This window comes from Crocodylus porosus, unplaced genomic scaffold (assembly GCF_001723895.1).
Source record: "Crocodylus porosus isolate Cpor-Errol unplaced genomic scaffold, CroPor_comp1, whole genome shotgun sequence".
NCBI classification, from domain to species: domain Eukaryota; kingdom Metazoa; phylum Chordata; order Crocodylia; family Crocodylidae; genus Crocodylus; species Crocodylus porosus.
In genome coordinates, this window is record NW_017728909.1 from 63,282,296 (window position 1) to 63,301,329 (window position 19,034).

The 19,034-nt window shown below is 41.3% G+C and overlaps 1 long non-coding RNA gene across 1 annotated transcript; it reads right to left on the minus strand.

Moving 5' to 3' along the window:
- Positions 1 to 1,782: 1,782 nt before the first annotated feature.
- Positions 1,783 to 18,782, minus strand: LOC109308235. The gene is made up of 3 exons (XR_002100565.1): positions 18,767 to 18,782; positions 8,062 to 8,066; positions 1,783 to 1,884 (listed from the first exon to the last, which is right to left on the minus strand). It is a non-coding gene; the product is annotated as an uncharacterized LOC109308235 (long non-coding RNA).
- Positions 18,783 to 19,034: the final 252 nt, after the last annotated feature.

A 19,034-nucleotide genomic window follows, 5' to 3' on the forward strand; every position in this document is an offset into this window, starting at 1 on the left:
GTGTGGATCTGTGCTCCTCGCTCGTTGTCTGCAACACATTTTTCTGTAGCTGCCATTCCCATTATGGCTTTTAAGGATCCCACTAGCTTATCTCCTACCCCTCTCCACCAGCCTTCACCACCCTCTCTTCACACCAGCTAAAAATTCACTACCACCATGTGCTTCTGTGCACTGTCTGCTGTTGGTGAATACCAAAAGTGTCTTGTAAAAGTGGTAGAAATGGGTCTGGGTGTCAGTACAGTTGAGGTCCTGGAACGTATCCTTATTTGTTACATTGTAAAGTGGGTTCCCTTTATGCGAACTCAAGTTATGCATCATTTTCCAGGAACGCATGTACAGCATAAAGCGAGGGAAACCTATACCCTATTATCTATTCAGCAGTAAGTGTGTGCACATGGGAACCCATTGACTAAGTACAGACACTCACAAAGCCTGAGGCTGAATTGATTTAAGCTAGGTATCTTCTTCTAAGCTGCATAGGTTGAACTGATAACCAACTGAACTGACATTCAGTTTTCAAATGGGAAACAGGGAGAGGGCTGCACTGGCCCAGGCCAGCAGGCTGGGGATGCTAGAGCACATCTCCCAGCCTGCTTGCCATTGCCAGCCCAGTCAAGTGTCCCCAAACCTCTGCTGCCCCCCCCACAGGGGGATAAGAAGCTCCCTGTCTGGGTTCTGGCCCACCTTAGGGGAGTTCCCCCTCAGGAGGTTTTCCCCAGCCCAGGCAGCCCTGGGAAGCTGAGGGGAATTTCCCCCTCCCCCTTCCCAGCTGCTGATCGCTTCAGCAGCTGCCACAGAAGGGAGGGAAAAGGAGACCTCTGAGCCAGGTACCTGCACATGCAGCCCAGCACGGGGACACCAGGGAGCCCCTTAGTTCAGGAGTGGACAATTACTTAGGGAGGAGGGCCGCTTACTGAGTTTTGGCAAGTTGTCAAGGGCTGCATGGGTAGCCCCGCCCCCTGGCTGTCATCTTGGGACTGGACATCCGCCCCCTAAACCCTGCCCTTTGCCACAAAAAGTCACTCCCCTTGCCCCCAGAAGTACTCCTTTCAGCAAGACGTTTTGCCATCTTAGAACCAGAAAAATACCAAATTATATTCTAAAGAGCAAACATCTACAACATTCATTAATTTGATTTCAAAAAATATTTTTGTCCTGATTTACATGCGTTTGTGTAGTGTACACAGAGGTGACTGCAAGTTGTTTAAAATGAAGTCTTACTCTTGTATATCGTGGGGGGTGCATATAGATTTGTGGGTGGGTATGTGGGTTGTTGGTGGATATGGGGTTTGTGGGGAGCAGCGTGTGACAGGGTGTGGGGGTCTGCATGTGTGGTAGTGTGAAGGAGGGTGTAGGTGCACGTGTATGATGGAGTGTGCATGTGGGACCCACCCTATGAACACACACACACACACACACACTCTGCTCCTGCCTACACACACACACACTGCCCCTGCCTGTGCTCGCATGCACACACGTACACATGCAGTCTGCTGATACAGCCGGGATACACAATCCATCAATACAGCCACATGATGCCAGAGCAGGGCAGAGTCAGGAAGAAAATGAAATGGCTGGGGGTGGGGTGAGGCTGGGCTATTCAGTTCTGCTGAGGGCTCCTCCTGGGTCCTTCTGCCCCAGGAGCAAATAACTGTTAATTTACTCTTTTTTTTTTTCTTTTAAGGTACCCTGTGGGCTGGATAGAATGGCCCATATTTTGCCTGCCCTGCCTTAGTTTCTGCAAGTCTCAGGGATAGCGGATGAAGTGGAGGGAAATTCCTCTGCTCCCCTATATTAGTTTTGCCTCAGACTTGCAGCAGCCTAGGCAAAACCAGCTGTGGAGGAACAGGAGAATTTCCCTCCATTCCCTGAAGCTGCCTAAGACTCACACGGGTTTGGGAGGGTAAGAATTCCCCTTAGCTCCCTGGGGCTGCCCCAGGTGTGGGGACCCTGGGCTGGGGTGGTAGGAGGCCCCCCAAAGCTCCCCGGTACCCCCATGGTGGGCTGCATAGGTAGGCACCCAGCTGGGAGGACTTCTTTTCCCTCCCTACTGTGGTACCTACTGAAGCAACCAGCAGCTGGGAAAGAGGAGGGGAGAGGGCTGCCAGGGTCTGAAAAGGCCACAGCACAGGGGCTTTCCCTCGCCTCATGTGCTGTATAGATCCTACCTAGGAGGGGTTGGGGGTCTCTTCCCCTGCCCCCCTGTCTCTGTGGGCTGATGGACACAGGCAGTAAGCAAGTTAAGGAGCAGAGAGGTGAGGCATTCCCTGCTCCACTGGAGCAGGCAGCATAGCCCAAGGCCTCAAAGCATCCTGGGATGCTCGGGGACTATGAGTGAATTTGAACCAGGAAAGGATCTAGGATAGAAGTTCCATAAGCTGGTTTGACCTAAATCAGTGAAGTCTGATACTACATCCAACCAGGTTCATCTTAAACCAGTTTTGGTCATTTTTAAAGCAGTTTATGTGCACTGAGCTTCTGTTCTGTTACAGGTTTAAACCAGTTTCCAATCACTTAAACTGATTTATGTGTAATTTCTGTCCCTAGCCATTGTGTTGGTTTTATGTATAGACTTGTTTGACACTGAACATTTTAGGTGTATATTAAACAATTCATTTTTTCATAATATAAGTTAAATTGTAAGTCATGCAAGAAATAGTAACTTCTACTATCTTCTCCTCACTTACTAGGTCATAAAATCTTTACAGATCAAAATCAGACTATTATTTTGTGCTATTTCCAAATTTATGGTAGTATGGTTTGTCATTATCCCTAAAAACAGTTTTTAGGGATAATTACAGTTCCCTAAAAACCAGGTAACTCATTTTCTATAAAATTCAGAGTTACAGCAAGTAATTATAAAATAGATGTGACAGTAGACAGTTAAAAAATGTAGGTTTACTTATGACATAAAAGAGGTCTGGGAGCTTTTTCCTATTAAAAAAGGAAGGACTGAAATAGTACCTCATTTTTACTATATGCTCAGATATTGTAGCGATCAGTGTTTTATGTTTAACTGAAACAGAGAGGATAGGCAAAACAGAGTATTTATTAGGTCAAACTTTGAAATCACTCCAGCTTCATGTATATTTTTATATATCCATACAAATCAACTTAAATTTTAAAATCCAGCCTTCTATGGGAGGTCGTCTTCAAGCATTGAACTACTGTATATTTCAGAGCTTCTCATCCTAATCCCTTCCATTTCCATGCATGTCAAATACATAAAACTATCACACATTAAAAATATGCTCTCAGAAGTTAGATTCCCAGGAAGCTTTACCTTTAAATAGGAATTGAAGGACAAGAATCTACCATATCGGTTGTTCTAAGTCTTTATCAAATTTGTAGTTAACCTAACTCCTAAAAGCTGAAAATGTGAAATTTTAATACAGCTTTACCTATACTGGAGTGCACCACCCATCTACATTTTTATGGCATTACCACTCTGAGTATAGATGAGTGGTATATTTTATAGACAAATTCTAAATGCATTAGAGAAATACATTTTATATATGACTTTATGAACTTGACATGCAGTAAAAATAACTGGCAACTGTAATAAAGTTACCCTAACAAAATAATACTAACAAGGGGAACCCAGTATTCAAACACCCATCCTGGATACACGAGCTGAGCAAAATACAAAATTAAAAACAAAATAGGTACTAATAGTTGATGCAGAAAGACCTGCCATGAGGCACAATTAATGGCTATTTGAAGACATTTTAAACACCAGCCATTCTCTAATATTCAGCGCTTGTAACATTAGTTTAATCAATATGCAAAAGAACAAGGAGCAAAGATACTTTATAAAATGTGATTATAGTTAAGTAATGAGAAAATGAAAGAAGACATTATGGAAGTTTTAGAAAAGTATTATTTAAAAAAATACTTCTAGACTCCTACACTGTTAATGTTTGTGGGGGAATAAGATATTGAGTTGAAGTGGCACTGGACATCCTATTTTTCTTGGAAATAGAAGGTTAGGTCCTATGAACACAGAGTATTTAATCAAGTTTGTCCTTTGTTAGATTGAGGGAAGGTGGATCATCCAACTTTAATAAAAAACAAATCAAATCAAATAGCTATTTTATGCAGGAATTTGAGATGAGGCTTAAGTGACACTTAATCTAAATAGAAACTGTAGGGGTTTGCCTTCCTTCAACCCTTGTAGTTAATGTGATTGTATAAGAGAACCTCCTCCTTGGTAACAAATTAAACAGGGAGCAGATAGTCATAGGTTCAAATGGTCTCGTGAAAACATAAAACAAATACATTAAAGCCGGAGTGCTCAACTTCCAGTCAAAGGACCTCCAGCCCATGGAGCCATGTTGTCCAGCCTGCAGGATTCCTCACGCATTGGGAATTTTGACAGCAGGGAAAGTGGCAATACTGTTGCCCTCCCCTGCTTCCATATTCCCAAGCCCACACTGGGGGTCAGAGCCAAGCTACGCCCCTTGCCCCTGCACAGCCAAACCATTCCTCTTCCCCTGCAGGGCTGGGTTGGGGCTGCCCCCCATCCCCATTTCGCTTCCTGTAGGAGAAACCTACCAACTACATCTACATAGTGAGTTAAATGTGACTAAAGAAAACAACAGAACTAAAAGATCCACTTCAAAGCAAAGCCTATAAGAGACAAAACTCTAAATATATCCTGGTGAACACATTCCCCCTTTGATTAAGACCTATTTCCCAAAGCAAACTTCCCATACCTGTCTAAAGTTTTATGCTAAATCAGTCTACATGACTGCATCTAACCTAACTCACTTACTGTCCCCAGTGGCCTTTGATCCTCACTACCTCACACTGCATTTTCATGCTTTGTTCACAGTACAATTTTATATTTCAAGTCTCATCTTTGCCCTGGCATTCTGTATTTTATGTTTTATACCTTTGTATCTGTCACCAGACTAAGCCTGCAGAGTATTCTGAGATGTGTGCACAGGGTCATCCCCCCCGGATGCACAGTCAGGTTGGTATTTCAAGACCCATTTCTTTGAAAGACTCAAAAAATGCAGCCAAGGGACTTCATTTTGATTCAGACTTCCGTACCAGTTAAAAAAAAATTAGAGACAAATGGCTTAAATATTTATCATTGGGAAATATCACAAACCACTCAAACTATAGTCAGTATATAGGAGTTGTTTCTACAAGCAGCTACCTCCATAAAAAACCAAAATCAAACAATAGTTACAAAGAGTTCAAAAAAGCTCAACATACTGAAACTATTCCTTTTAAGAAAGAAAATAAGAAAGAAAAAAAAAATCAATACCAAAATCTTTAGTACCCAAAAAAAGGGTACCACCATCTTTGCAGTACTTTACAGATAAGCAGAATTTGTACCACTCACTTCCCAAATCAAAATCTGAGGCATCACACTGAGGCACAGGCTCATATATGGACTCACTGGAAAGAGGTCTGACCTACTGAAGCAACCTACCAGTTCTGTCTGCATTACCTACAGTTAAAGATTTAGTGCCAAACTCTCCACCAGCATAAATTAATTTGCATCAGTGGATACAGGCCAGCAAAGAATTTGACCCTCAATATCCCAGTAGCAATCAGGCTTTTATTGCTTTAGTTTGTGAAATATGACAAGATCGGTTTTCAGGTTGTAAGTCATTACACCTTAAAATATTTAAGCAAGCAGTTTTTCTATATTTAAAAAAAAAATATTAAGCCTTTAAAAGTGGTAAAGCTAAGCACATAAAATTAATGTTTTCAACTTAAAATTATACAAGTCACAGCTAAATATACCAAAATTATTTCCTTCTTTCCTATCTCACATGGTTAAAGAATAATACAATATTACTAGAATCAAGCAATTTGTCACTGACAAATATCTTCTTACTTTCCAGTTGTTCTGTTACTTAAATAACTATTCTATATTCACAGAATGTTAGTTTCATTAAGGCAGTGATATGCAATATGATTTTAAAGTATTTCAAAACAAAATTTTGATTACAAACTTTTAGGTTGATATTCCCCATATATCATAACACTTTCTAAGTTTAGTACAAGTTATTACTAAATACGAATCGTAGGGTTGGAATCACAGGGTTCAATCTCGTCCACAGACACAGAATGCACTATTCCTAAGCAGCTCCTACATTTTGTTCCACCTATTCAACCTGTAATGTACCCACCAACCAGTAGTTCTTTCTGGCCCACATTTCTCCAGTTTACTCATGAGAATGTCATGTCTTAGTAAAATAAGGCTTACTGGAAGTCCATAGATAGTCGACATCTAAATGCAGTATAAATATACAAATATTTTGTAAATTAGTTGAAAATGAGTTGCATGACAATTTGATCACGTAGCAGACAGATTAGTCTCTCTCTGTCACTGTTTCTTTTATTAGCCTTTTAACTGGACTTACGTTAGCTCTTTATGGGTTTTGGAGTTGTTGGTTTTGTTTGTTTGTTTTTTTTACCAATACCATTTTTCTTTTCTTTACTTGTTTATTACTAATTTCAACTGACATTCCTTGCTAAAAAGAATGAAAACAAGAACAAATGAATGTATAAAAAAAAAAAAAAGGAAAGGACAGGGAAGAAAGAAAAAGAAAAGCTACAACAATCTGAACCATAGGGTAAGAACAGCATTGTGGCCAACACAATTAAAATCCTGGAATAGGACTCTAAACTTCTGGATTCAGTCACTGCCTCTCTTAGCAGAGATTAAGGGACTTACTCTTACAATATAGGAAGGCCGTAGCATTCTCAGGCTTTTGTTTCTCTGCTGTACATTTCTCCTAACATTCAATCTATGCTTTTTCCTTTTGAAAAAGAAAAAGCATAGATTTTTTTCTTTTGAAAAGCATAAACCAGACATTCACTTCACTGGGGTCACCTAACCCCAGTTTTCTTCCTGCCCAGAGCAGAAGGGCTAGACCCAATGATCTGGAAGGGCCCTTCCACCCCTGACAATCTGTGAATCTATGAAAATCTAAACACTTAAGAGTAGGAACCGACTGAGTGAATAGTCAAAACCATTTAAACATTTAAGTAATCCAGGACCCATGTATTTACAAAGTGCTAGATACAGGGAGCATCTACACATGCATATTAATGCAACACAACAAACTTCAGTGCTTATCACACGAGTTTATTGTTCCTAGGTGCCATGTTTACACATGCACCTGGGACTGCAGCAAGTTGAGCCGGGTTGGAGGGAGCCCTGGCTGGTAGGGAGCACAGGAGGTCAGCCTTCCAGCCCAGGACTGCTCCAACCCAGCTCAACATACTGCAGAAGGGCTGGCTGGGGCATGAGTGTAGCATGAACTGAACTAATGTAGCTGATGTTAACATAGAATGTAATGATAGTAAAATATAACCATGTTAATCTTGTTCTGTAAGCAACTTGAAAACTCCATTTTGTATCCTTCTGCTTGACATAAGTGAATAAACTCTGCATAGCCTTTATGTATGAGTGTGTATAAAACGGTGAATGGTGAGAGAATGACATAGAGATGGGAGAAGCAGATTTAACTGTTTATGTAAGCAACAAGGCGCCAAATGTAAGTTACCAGCCAGTAACTAACTAACAAATGGCTGAAGAATCCCTTTGAAGCTCAAGGGTGCAAAGGAGATAACAGAAGAAGAAATTCTGCCAGCCTTGAAGTGTTCCTGGTTCCTGTCTAAGATAAGCTGAAAACAAAAGAACAACTGCAAAAACAGAAGCTGGCTATGGAAAAACCCCAAAGCACGGAAACAAAGGATGCCAATCCCTATAAAAGAACACTTTGAAAATGCCAAGTTGGGTGAGCCTCTTTCTCTACTGCTGTTTTATCAGAGCACAGATGCATCTGTTCACTCCACTCCAACTGTTATCTTCAAATCTGCTATCTTCAAATCATCATCATCTACACAATAAGCCCGGATTGGCCACCCTGAGCTAATATTGAGCAACTATTGCGGGCGTATGCGTGGATGAAATGGTTGTCTTGTATACATGTATGTCTGTGTGTAATAATGTGTATGATGATTTGTGTGTGTTTGTATGAATGGTTTGCGACCAAACCTATGTCTAACTCATGTGATCAATAAACATGGCACCTTGCCTTATCCCCCTTTATAAAGTCTTGCTCGTGATTTGAGCAATTGGCAATTTGAGTAACATAAGCGTGCTCCACTGTGGGGCTAGCTGGTAGGCAGCCCCCGGACTGGAGCACCCTCATGCCTCAACCAGCCAGGTCAGCATTTACAGGTGAGCTGCTGCTGAGTAAAACAACTAGGCAGCAGGATAGTACTTGTATTTACAATCACTACCCTACCGTCTAGTTATTAGTTTACTCCAGCCTAATAAACCTGCACATGTAAGCACCAAACATGTTTACTGTGGAGCTAATTACTCTACTCCACAGTAAACATCTTGTATAGATGTCCCTACTGCAAAGTTATTTGGATCCTCTAAGTGTAACATATAATAAAATTATTAAAATTAAATTAAGATATATCTACAGACCTATATTCAGCCTTCATTGACCTTACTAAGGCCTTTGACTCCATCAATTACAAAGCCTTAAAAAATGTATTGGCCAGTTTTAGACGCCCTGTAAAGTACATCACCGTCTTGAGGTTTCTCCATGACCAGATGACTCTGACTGTTCTATACAGCATATCGAAGGCAGATCCATTTGTCATCGAAACTGGGTTGTCAGACAAGGATGCATCATCACTAATTCTGATCTCCATTTTTCAACCATCATCCTGATTCTCACTAAGGATTGCCTCCCTTCTGGAATGGATACTGAAAGCCAAATGGACTGGAAGGCTACTCAATCTGAGACTTTTTTTTACCAAAGACACACAAAAAATCTTCCTTGACCTTTAATACACTGAGGACTGCATCATATTTGTACACACAGAGGAAAACCTCCAGATCATGCCGGATCTGTTCGCAGAAGCTTACCGAACTTTGGGCCTCCCTCTCAACATTGAAGAGACTGAAGTACCCTATCACAGCCTGCTCTGAGCCATGAATGTAACAACCTTCCTCAAATTACTACCAAGGGAAATACCTGACAGTAGTCAAGCACCTCCCTTACTTCAATAGCCACTTCCTCAGAGAGTGAGCATTGATGAGGAGATCCAGCGCAGGATTTGATACACAATTACCTCCTTTAGAAAATTATTTCAGCATGTTTTATTGATTTCAATCTCTGGAAAGAAACCAAGATCCATGTCTACAATGCAGTGGGTTCATCATATCTACTGTCCTCTACAGATGTGAAATATGGGTGACCTACCATCATCATCAAGAACCTGGAGAAGCAACACCAGTGATGCCTCTGGAAAATCCTCTGCATCAAATGGGAAGAGCACTGCATTGAGTCAGTCATCTTTCAGCACAAACTTCGTCAGACTAGACATTGTGTGAGGATACCTAATTCTGGTTTCCCAAATCAAATGCTCTGTTTGTAACTTAGTGGTAGCCTGAGATCTCACAGCAGGGAATGCTACAAGGACACATTGAGGGCTTACCTCGAGAAAATGGATGCCAACATCAAGAGCTGGGAGAAGCTGGCTGCTAACTGACTCCAATGGCACTGCAACCTCTACCAAGTGGCATCCTATTTTGAGGTAAAGAATCTTTCCCTTAAAGCAGAGGAAGGAAAAGAGAAGAAATACCAGCCTACAGCATACTCTACCCTGCTGAAAGACCTGCTACTTCTATGGATGGATCTGTGGCTCAAGGATTGGACTCTTAAGTCAATTCAAGACCCATGGTAGAGATCATAGTCTAATTTAGGGACTGGCAACAACAGGCTTATAGCCACATCAAATATCATTAGTCATGGTATTTGCAATCAGATATTTTTCTTACAGACATCCATATTTAAAAAGGGCAAAACCTAAACATCTTTTGCCTAAAAAATAGTGTACATGAAGCTATGACACATAAAGCAAAACTGAATTTTTAAGTGCCATCTTGCTTGGTAACAATGAGAAACAGATTATTGTTTTATACTTCAATCTCTCACTTTTTCACCTATCAACATTTTTTATGTTCCGTCTTAGTTTTAATTTTATTTTTATTTGATTGTATAACAAGTTGACTTTTTATGAAGTCAGACTGTTTTCAAATAGTAAAAAACAAGGCTTCTAAAAAATTGTTCATAGAGAGCCCAGATGTTCCAAAGGTAAAGAAGAGATCAGAGAAAATGAACTGAGATTCAACCCTATGATTGTACAGATGTGCTATCTCCAGCAGTGTCAAATATAATAATTACATATAATCAAGGAAAACATGGATTATAATGTTAAATCTAAGAGATTTAAGGAATAGAAATAAATAAATAAATAAAAAGCAGTCCCAGCTGAGGAAATGCAAATGGCTAAATTTAAAAATGTTTTACATACAGCTTAAATCTATGGGGATCATACAAAGCCAAAATCAAATGACTTGTGGGGGAATGAATATAGCAGGGATATGATAATGAACTTCATGTTAGGCTAGAATTAGGCAGCAAGATTTATGAAATCATGGACACAACAGCCATTGTTCTGAACCTGCAGTGGCCAGTGCTCAACTCTTCACCATCTTATGCAGTACTGAACAAAAGCACCATTATTCTGTTTCAGGAGCACACTATTCCTTGGGCTTTTTCTACCATCTCTCCATGTAGTACACCAGCGTCATCTCCTAAAATGGTAATTCACACAAAAATTCAGATGGACATCCAAAGCTTTCAAATCAGACACAAACATTCAAAAGCACAACAGGCTGAACTGTTAGGGGAAGTCTGAACATCTGAGAAATAACTGGAGTGATAAGGCCAAGAGACCTATGAAAATATAGAAAAAAGAAAGATTTTGCAAAAACTACACTGTCTACCAAAAACATGTTGATGAAAAATTATGAATCAACACTAATCATTAAGCTTCTGTGTGTTACCTGAACTGTTATGTTGTTTTTTGGGAGTACGGCTTTCAGTCAGAATCCTTAATAAATTGAATTGAATTGAGCTAAACAGACAATTTTTGACACTAAGAAGGTGCAGGTCTACAATGAAATGTGGGACAGAAGTAGAGATATGGGAAAGTAATAAAACACTCCCTCAAATTTAGAGGTCATTATTTATAGGGTTTCTTTGTTAAAATGTATTTCCCTTACCACCTGCTTGTCTTCATAAAAAAAAAAAGAACTAATTCTTTCTAAAAGAACTAATTCTTTTGAGCTGGACTTTCTCTGAACGAATTCATAAGCAAAAATCAGAGCATTTAATACACAAGAATCATACCTTGCCCAAAGTAATTAAAATCACCACTGCACTTGACATCCTTGCTTTCAAAGATTTCCAATTAGAACTGAAGATATTAAGAACAAGAAAACTCATTCTGTGAGCCACATACAAGGTATTTCCAATACCCTTAACATACACAATATAATCTTTATTGGCTTCCACTATGGCATTAATGCACAAAAGTTATGGCTTAGACAGCTCTCCATTACATACAAGTGATACATATATACAAACAATAAGAGAGCTATACAACCATCCAATGACAAATTATGTATTTGAAAATCTAAAACATGTTATTCCATCGTTGTGAATATGATGTGCAGTGCCAAAAGTGGAATAACTATTATCACAGCCAGTTTTCAAAGTTCACATTACTTCCAGAGTTTCTGAAAGAAGTGTACAGAGTAAAAAGTAGCATCCAATTGCTTTTGGCTGCACTTTTACAATTAGCAGTGACTAGGGCCCCTCTAGACTTTCAGATAAAGTTATGATAGGATGTGATGCACAATCCACACAACTGTGCCTCTTTCCATGCCTCTCACACATGTATGGCAGGAAACATGGTTGTGGGATCCAGCATCAGATCCAATTACACCTTATTGCTTATGCAGCAGGAGCCCAGGATCACCTTGCACTAGCAAGGACTCTCAGCCACAGCACATGTTGCCACAGCTGCAAGTTCCATCAGCTGGCTAGACTTGTAGTCACAGCAATGCCCCACACATTGCCACAGCTGGGAGTCCTCCAGCTGATGAGACTCAGTCATAGCAGTGCTCCACAAATTGCCAGTAGACACAGGGTCCCATGCGTCTCTGCATGCAACAGTCCCATCAGCTGCAGGACACCCAATCATGGCAATGTCTGGGGCCTGCTGCAGCTGTGAGCCCTGTCAGCTGCAAGACTCCCAGTTACTGTAGTGCATGGTCTCCCCAACACCCCGCAAGGGCTGGGAGCCCCATCAACTGGGGTCCCAGGCATGGGGGCCTAGCTATGTTCCTTGCTACATGTGCAAATTAAACCTGGATAAAAACCAGCTAAAGTTGTTAGGCATTTTCCAGCATTTTCTGACTTTATAGCTGGATGGACCTTTTCATGACTTGATGATTACTCTGCACATGTAGCTGGTCTAAATTAATTGCACAGTTAACAAGTCAAATGTGTAATGCAGGTTATGTTTAGAAAGGACCTAAGGATGATATTGGTACATTAGCCCTAGACCCACATACAAATTTCATACAATCAAACTGTCTCACTGGGTAGTCAAGATGGGAAGATTTGTGGGCACAGAAGGAGAACAAGCCAAAGGAAGCCTTGCTCTGTGACACAGTGATATGTGCACTATGCTGAAGCAAAGGGGACCTTGGGTTCTGGGCCCCAGGAGTGCTTCTGTAATTTAATTTAGAATGATAGAAAATTAAGGTTGAAAGGGACCTCAGGAAGTCATCTAGTCCAACCCCCTGCTCAAAGCAGGACCATCCCCAATTAGATCATCCCAGTCAAAGCTTTGTCTAGCTGGGTCTTGAAAACCTCCAAGGACTGAGATTCCACCTCTTCTCTGGGCAACCTGTCCCAATGTTTTACTACCCTCCTAGTGAGAAAATTCTTCCTAATATGTAACCTCAACTTCACTTGCTGCAACTTGACACCATTGTTCCTTGTTCTGTTATCTGCCACCATTGAGAAGTCTAGCTCCATCCTCATTTGAACCCCCTTTCAGGCAGATGAAGGCTATTAAATCCCCCTCAGTCTTCTCTTCTCTAGACTAAATAAGTCCAATTCCCTCAGCCTCTCCTCATAAGTCCTATGACTTGATCCTATGACCCCAACTTACTTCCTGCCCTTTGGGTGGGGGGCTGGACTCTATGATCTTCTGAGGTCCCTTCCAGCCCTAATGTCTATGAAATCTATAAGTCACATGCCCCAACCCCCTCACCTTTTCTGTTGCCCTCTGCTGAACTCTCCAATTTGTCCATATCCTTTCTGCAGTCAGGGGCACAACACTGAACACAGTACCGCAGATGTAGCCTTACCAGTGCTGAATAGAGGGGAATAATCACTTCCCTTGCCCTCCTGGCAACACACCTACCAATGCAGCCCAGGATGCCATTAGCCTTCTTGGCAACAAGGGCACACTGCTGGATCATATTCAGCTTATTGTCCACTATAAACCCCACATGTTTTTCTGCAGAGCTGCTGCCCAGCCAGTCAGCCCCCAGCCTGTACTGGTGCATGGGATTCTTCTGTCCTAAGTGCAGGACTTTGCACGTGTCCTTGTTGAACCTCATGAGATGCCTTTTGGCCCAATCCTCCAATTTGCCTCTAAGTCACTCTGAATCCTAGCCCTACCCTTCAGCATATCTACCACTCCCCTCAGCTTGGTGTCATCTACAAACTTGCTGAGAGTGTACTCTATGCCATCTTCCAGGTCACTGATGAAGACACTGAACAAAACCGGTCCCAGGATCAACCCCTGGGACACTCCACTTAATATCAGCTGCCAACTAGATATCAAGCTATTGATTGCTACTCCCTGAGCCCGATCCTCCAGACATTTTCTATCCACCTTACCATCTATTCATCCAGCTCATATTTCCTTAGCTTGCCTGTGAGAATGTTGTGGGAAACCATAACAAAAGCCTTGCTAATATCAAGGTATACCACATTCGCTGGTCTCACCATATTTGAATGGTAATTGGATAAAATGGGCAACACAGAAAGCAAGACCTAAAACCTAGGGCCCTTTCTCCATTCCAAAACACTGCTCATCTCGTGAAACTACGAAGTCAGGCTTCCTCTGGTATGACCTGCTTCTGGCCCCCATACATCTTCCCCTCCTGGCTGCCAAGTGGCTCAGCTTCAAGAGGAGGGCTAGAAGACGCACCTTGCCATGCTAAGATAAAGGCCCAGTGGTTAGAGCATTTCAGTGGGAAGTTGGAGATGCAGGTTCAAACTCCCTCAGACTCAGAAAAGCCTAGAACCTGGATCTCCTTCACCTTGGGCAAGCACTCTCACTCCAATTCTTTCTCTTCCAAACAGTCATTAGTCATGCATCTTTTGCAACTAACTTTTTGGAGACATAAGAGTTATGCATCCTCCCAGGCAGAGCAAGGTCACTACAGAGAGTAAGTGACCAATACAGAGCCTTTTGAAACATGCACAGAAGGTTAAGGAAAGTTGAACAGGGGATAGTAGGATCTAAAATCTGTTAAAATTGACTAAAATGCCACTTCTACAGCTAACTGGTTTCTGTTACCATTTTCATATTGGATTTGAACAAAAAAGTTCCAAATTAATTGCATCAACTCAGGAAAGGGACCCAGGTTTCACTGTACAAAAAAGACCCAGGTTCAATGACTACATGTTCAAGAAAGGCAAAAATACATTAGGATGCAAAAGGAACAGGAGAGAGAAATAAGGGAAATGTGATAATGCCATGGTGTAACAGCAATGAGTGTAGTCTCATCTGGAATACTGTATGATATTTATCACCAACCCAGATGGAAAATGGCACCACAGAATTAGGGGGATTTCAGAGAAGGGTGACCAGAAGGACTGAGGACACAGGAAAATTTGTATTAAAAAAAAGATTTAAAAGATTAAATGATCTTATAATATGAAAGTAAAAAGGGATCTTATAAACAAAAATATGGAATAACATATGATCTAAAGTTGTTAGGTCAAGAACCTCTGTTCTGTCTGACGGCATAAAAATGAGAAGACAGTCAATGAAAAAAAGTCAGAAAAACTGAAAACTGATAGGAAATATATACATACACACATGCATGTACATGTGCATTTTTATACAAGACAGCTAGACTATGGAACTCAATCCTGGAGGAAGCTATTGCAGCAAAGAATGCGTAGAGAGTGAAAGAGAATGGCATTTGTTTATGGATAACTGGAATATCCAGAACGGTCAAATTCTATAGCATTCCAGCCAGCTCAACTTTCAACTTCTGAATGAACTTTATACATCAAACAAATGTCTGTGAGGGATCCTACAAAAACAAACCAGACATGACCCTACAAACATAATGCACATATCTGGGCCCACAATACTACAGCCACAGTCCACATATATGGCCCCCCTGAGCCTATAATGAGCCATACTGTAAACCATGTGCATTATACTTTGGGATTTGGACCGATACGAGCAAGCAATGTAAATAAAATTAAAATCAAAACAATAAAGACACCTACTGGAAACATATCAACTGGAGTGCTAAATTTCTGAATAAAAATAAATATATAATTGTTTCTTTATGAAGGTATATCTTAAGTTACTGAGAAACCCATGTCTTAGTTGCTTTAAAAGTGGAAGGGAAGCTGCCCCTTGAGAGCGCAGATCAGCTGTTACACTTGAATGACCTTTTAGCAATATAGTTAAATCATCTTTCAACTTTGACCCTGAATGAATCAGAGTTAAAGCTGGAGTGATATTGCTCTGCTTCTATTGTTACAGTATCATGCAGGTTTAGCAGTGGCATTGTAACTATCTTTCAATACTGTCAGAATTATTACATCTGTCAACATATCATTTAATTACTTAGATTGCAAAGTTCTTGACACAAGATCCATCTTCTACTGTCCATTTGTAGACAGCAATCTGTAATCAGGGTTCCTGACCACTTCTCCAATACAAATTGATAAAAAAAATATAAAAAAGGTATCTTGTTCATTGTCTGAGCCCAAACTGCTCCTCTGTCCCCGCCACAAGGCAACAGTTGCATAAAAAGGTCAATTGCAATGTCATCTGACTTGCAGATAGTTTCCAAATATAGAAAACAATAAAATCCTATGGCAAAGCTTGTGGAGAGCCTATCTTTAAAAAAAAACCATTAAACATGTTTCACCAAGCACAATAAAGGCCTAGCAAGGATATCTTGCAAGGATATGTCTACAAATACAGAGAGGGAGAAGAGGAGTAATAAACCTCACAGGGGGAGAACTATCTAAGCTAAAGGACAATACTGGCACAAGAAGAAGTGGATAAAAACTGTTCCTGATTATATTTAGCCTGGAAATTAGAAGCCTTCTAACAACCTAACAGTAGTTAGGATTTTGAACAGTCTTCTAGTAGTAGTGGAGGAAGCTTAACTGCTTATAAAATGGAGGTTGGTCTGTTTCTGTATGTGACTGTATCACACTGAAGGTTGCCCACAATAACAGGAGATTGGCTTCAATGACCCAGGAGATCACTGCCAGTCTTATGTTCCAAAAGTTCTGCCCTATTTCCTCTAGTAATCTCAGATGGACTGTGTATGGGTTGGTTATGTGTTCTACAAAATTTAATAGCTTCTCTCTTACTCTCTTAACAGCCACGTAGGGTATTACATACTCAGTCTCAAAGTAATGTCTCTCCCCTGTCTCTATTGTTTTGCATAATGTGAAAGCTTTTAACCTCAGCTTCATTTTAATTAGCCTGAGTGATGGAACTCATTTCTTACTTATCCGCCTCATCTTAATATAGCTTCTTGAACATAAAACTGTACATGAATTCAGTTATAGCATATATATTGCATATATAATGCCCATCCCTGTACCCAAAATGTGCCAAGTACATGAGAAGTCTGTTAAACCCTTAAAATACACACTGCAATTTTAATAGAAGTAGGTGCTCAGCATCCCTCAATCAGCCAATTTATAGCTTGCAGTATGGCTGGAAAAGGTGAGACAATAAATACACACCAAGGTTTTACAAGCTCCTACGCTGGCAAATGCACAGTGAATTATAATTGTTATCAACATTCTTATTTTGCAAAGTGCATAAGAGATTTGTTTTGCTCTAGAGAATAATTCTGACCTTGTGTATATAAATTAAATGTTATCCACTTACTGATCTACTCATCTAAGCAGAAAATAAATCAGTCAAATGCCATCCCTAGATGTCAATGAAAAGGGTATTGCAGATCTTCAAATTATCGTGTGTGTGTGTGTGTGTGTGTGTGTGTGTGTGTGTGTGCATGTGTGTGTGTGTGTGTGTGTGTGTGTGTGTGTGTGTGTGTGATGACATCAATGAAAAGATAACATGTAAACAATTTAGCCTTAAAGGGGGAAGTAATATCTATTTGGAGCCAAGTCTAGTTACAAATGTTCTCCAGGATCTACAAGTTCAATTCTATATTAAGAGTTAACTAAATTAACATCAAATTTAAACAAGTTAAAAACATAGAATAACCAAAAAACCTGCTTCACACAAAAGTCATACAATACTATCACGCGCCATAATGCATTGTAAATTCCAGTGATGAACTGAATATTCAGTTAAAGGTATCTTCTGCACACCTTCTCTAATTTTTCAACCTCCTTTTTAAAATGCAGACAAAAAAAAAATCTAAGAAAAAAAATCAATTCAGCGACGATACTTTGCTACTCCCCTGTTCATATAAGCCTGGATAACATTAGCCCTAACTGCACCAACATCACACTTCATGAGTACGTTGAGTGGCTTGTCCACTTATGGCATATACAGACGAGTACGCACGTGCCCCTTACAGCATCTCAAATCCCTCTGAGATGCTGCAAGAGGCACATGCGGGAACAAAGAAACATTCCCCACGCTGTATATTTGCAGGGGAAAAATTAGACCCCTGGATATCCAGGTCAAACAATACCCTGAGGGAAAAAACCAGGTCAGGGGACAGTCCCGGACCATGGCCTGAGACAACCAGATGCTCAGTCCTCCACAGAGACACTCTGGTAGCCTGCCAGAGCATCTCTATGGTTGGCCCTTTCCCGGTATTAAAGCTCGCTGCCTGCCCATGCGGGGCAGGAAGCACTGCAACCTTCAGGGACCTGGACCAGCTTTGTGCCAGGTAAGTAGGGGGTTGGGGATCTGGAGAAGGGGGGAGGGGACCTTGAGGGAGGCCCTGCCCAGCCCTAGCCCCAGCCCCCATTCGTTCCCCCAACTTCCCGTTGGTTCCCTCCATCCTCCATTGGTTCCCCCAGCCCCTGTTCATTCCCCCACCTGGGAAAAAACACTAAATTACTAGGGTGCCCCACATAAACAAACCCCTGTTCGGCTTGTTCGGCCGGGTCAGCAACAACGAGGGCCAGGTTCAATTTTGGCAATATTTTACCTTGGCTCAAGACCCCGCTCCGACCACCTGGGAAAAAACACTAAATTACTAAGGTGCCCCACATAAACAAACCCCCTGCTTGAACGGGGGATGGGCCGAACATTCCCCCCATCCCTCATTCATTCCCCCAGCTCCCCGTTCATTCCCCCCATTCCCTGTTGGTTCCCCCAGCTCGACATTCGCTCTGTCAGCCCCCATCCCACACTCACTAGCAGTAGCAGAGAACGAGCAGGAGGCTAAAGAGAGGAGGGGAAGTCCCCAGCTTATCTCCAGGGGTTTGTCTCCAGCTTCCTGCTCATCTCCAACCCCCTGTATATTCTAGGAATGCTAAATAATAGCATTGACTGTGCATTCATGTGAGCAGGGAGGGAAGGGGCATGGGGGGGGGCATATCAGTGCCCCCACTGTGAGGGAAGGAGGGGCAGGAGCTAGGACAGGGGCTGGGGCAAGCGCTGCCCAGCCAAGAGGTGCTCTGATTCACTCTGTACTGAGCACAGAACTAACCTTTTCCTTTTGCAGTCTGCATTTTAACAACAATAGCCATCCCAGAACAGAATAAATATTAAAATTCTCTCATGAATATGATCCAGCAATACTCTCATATTTATAACATTAGCATAGCACCAATTATAGCTTCCTGCTCATTCTGTAATCATCTATTATATTTAACACAGATAATATGCAAGATATATAATATGAAGAC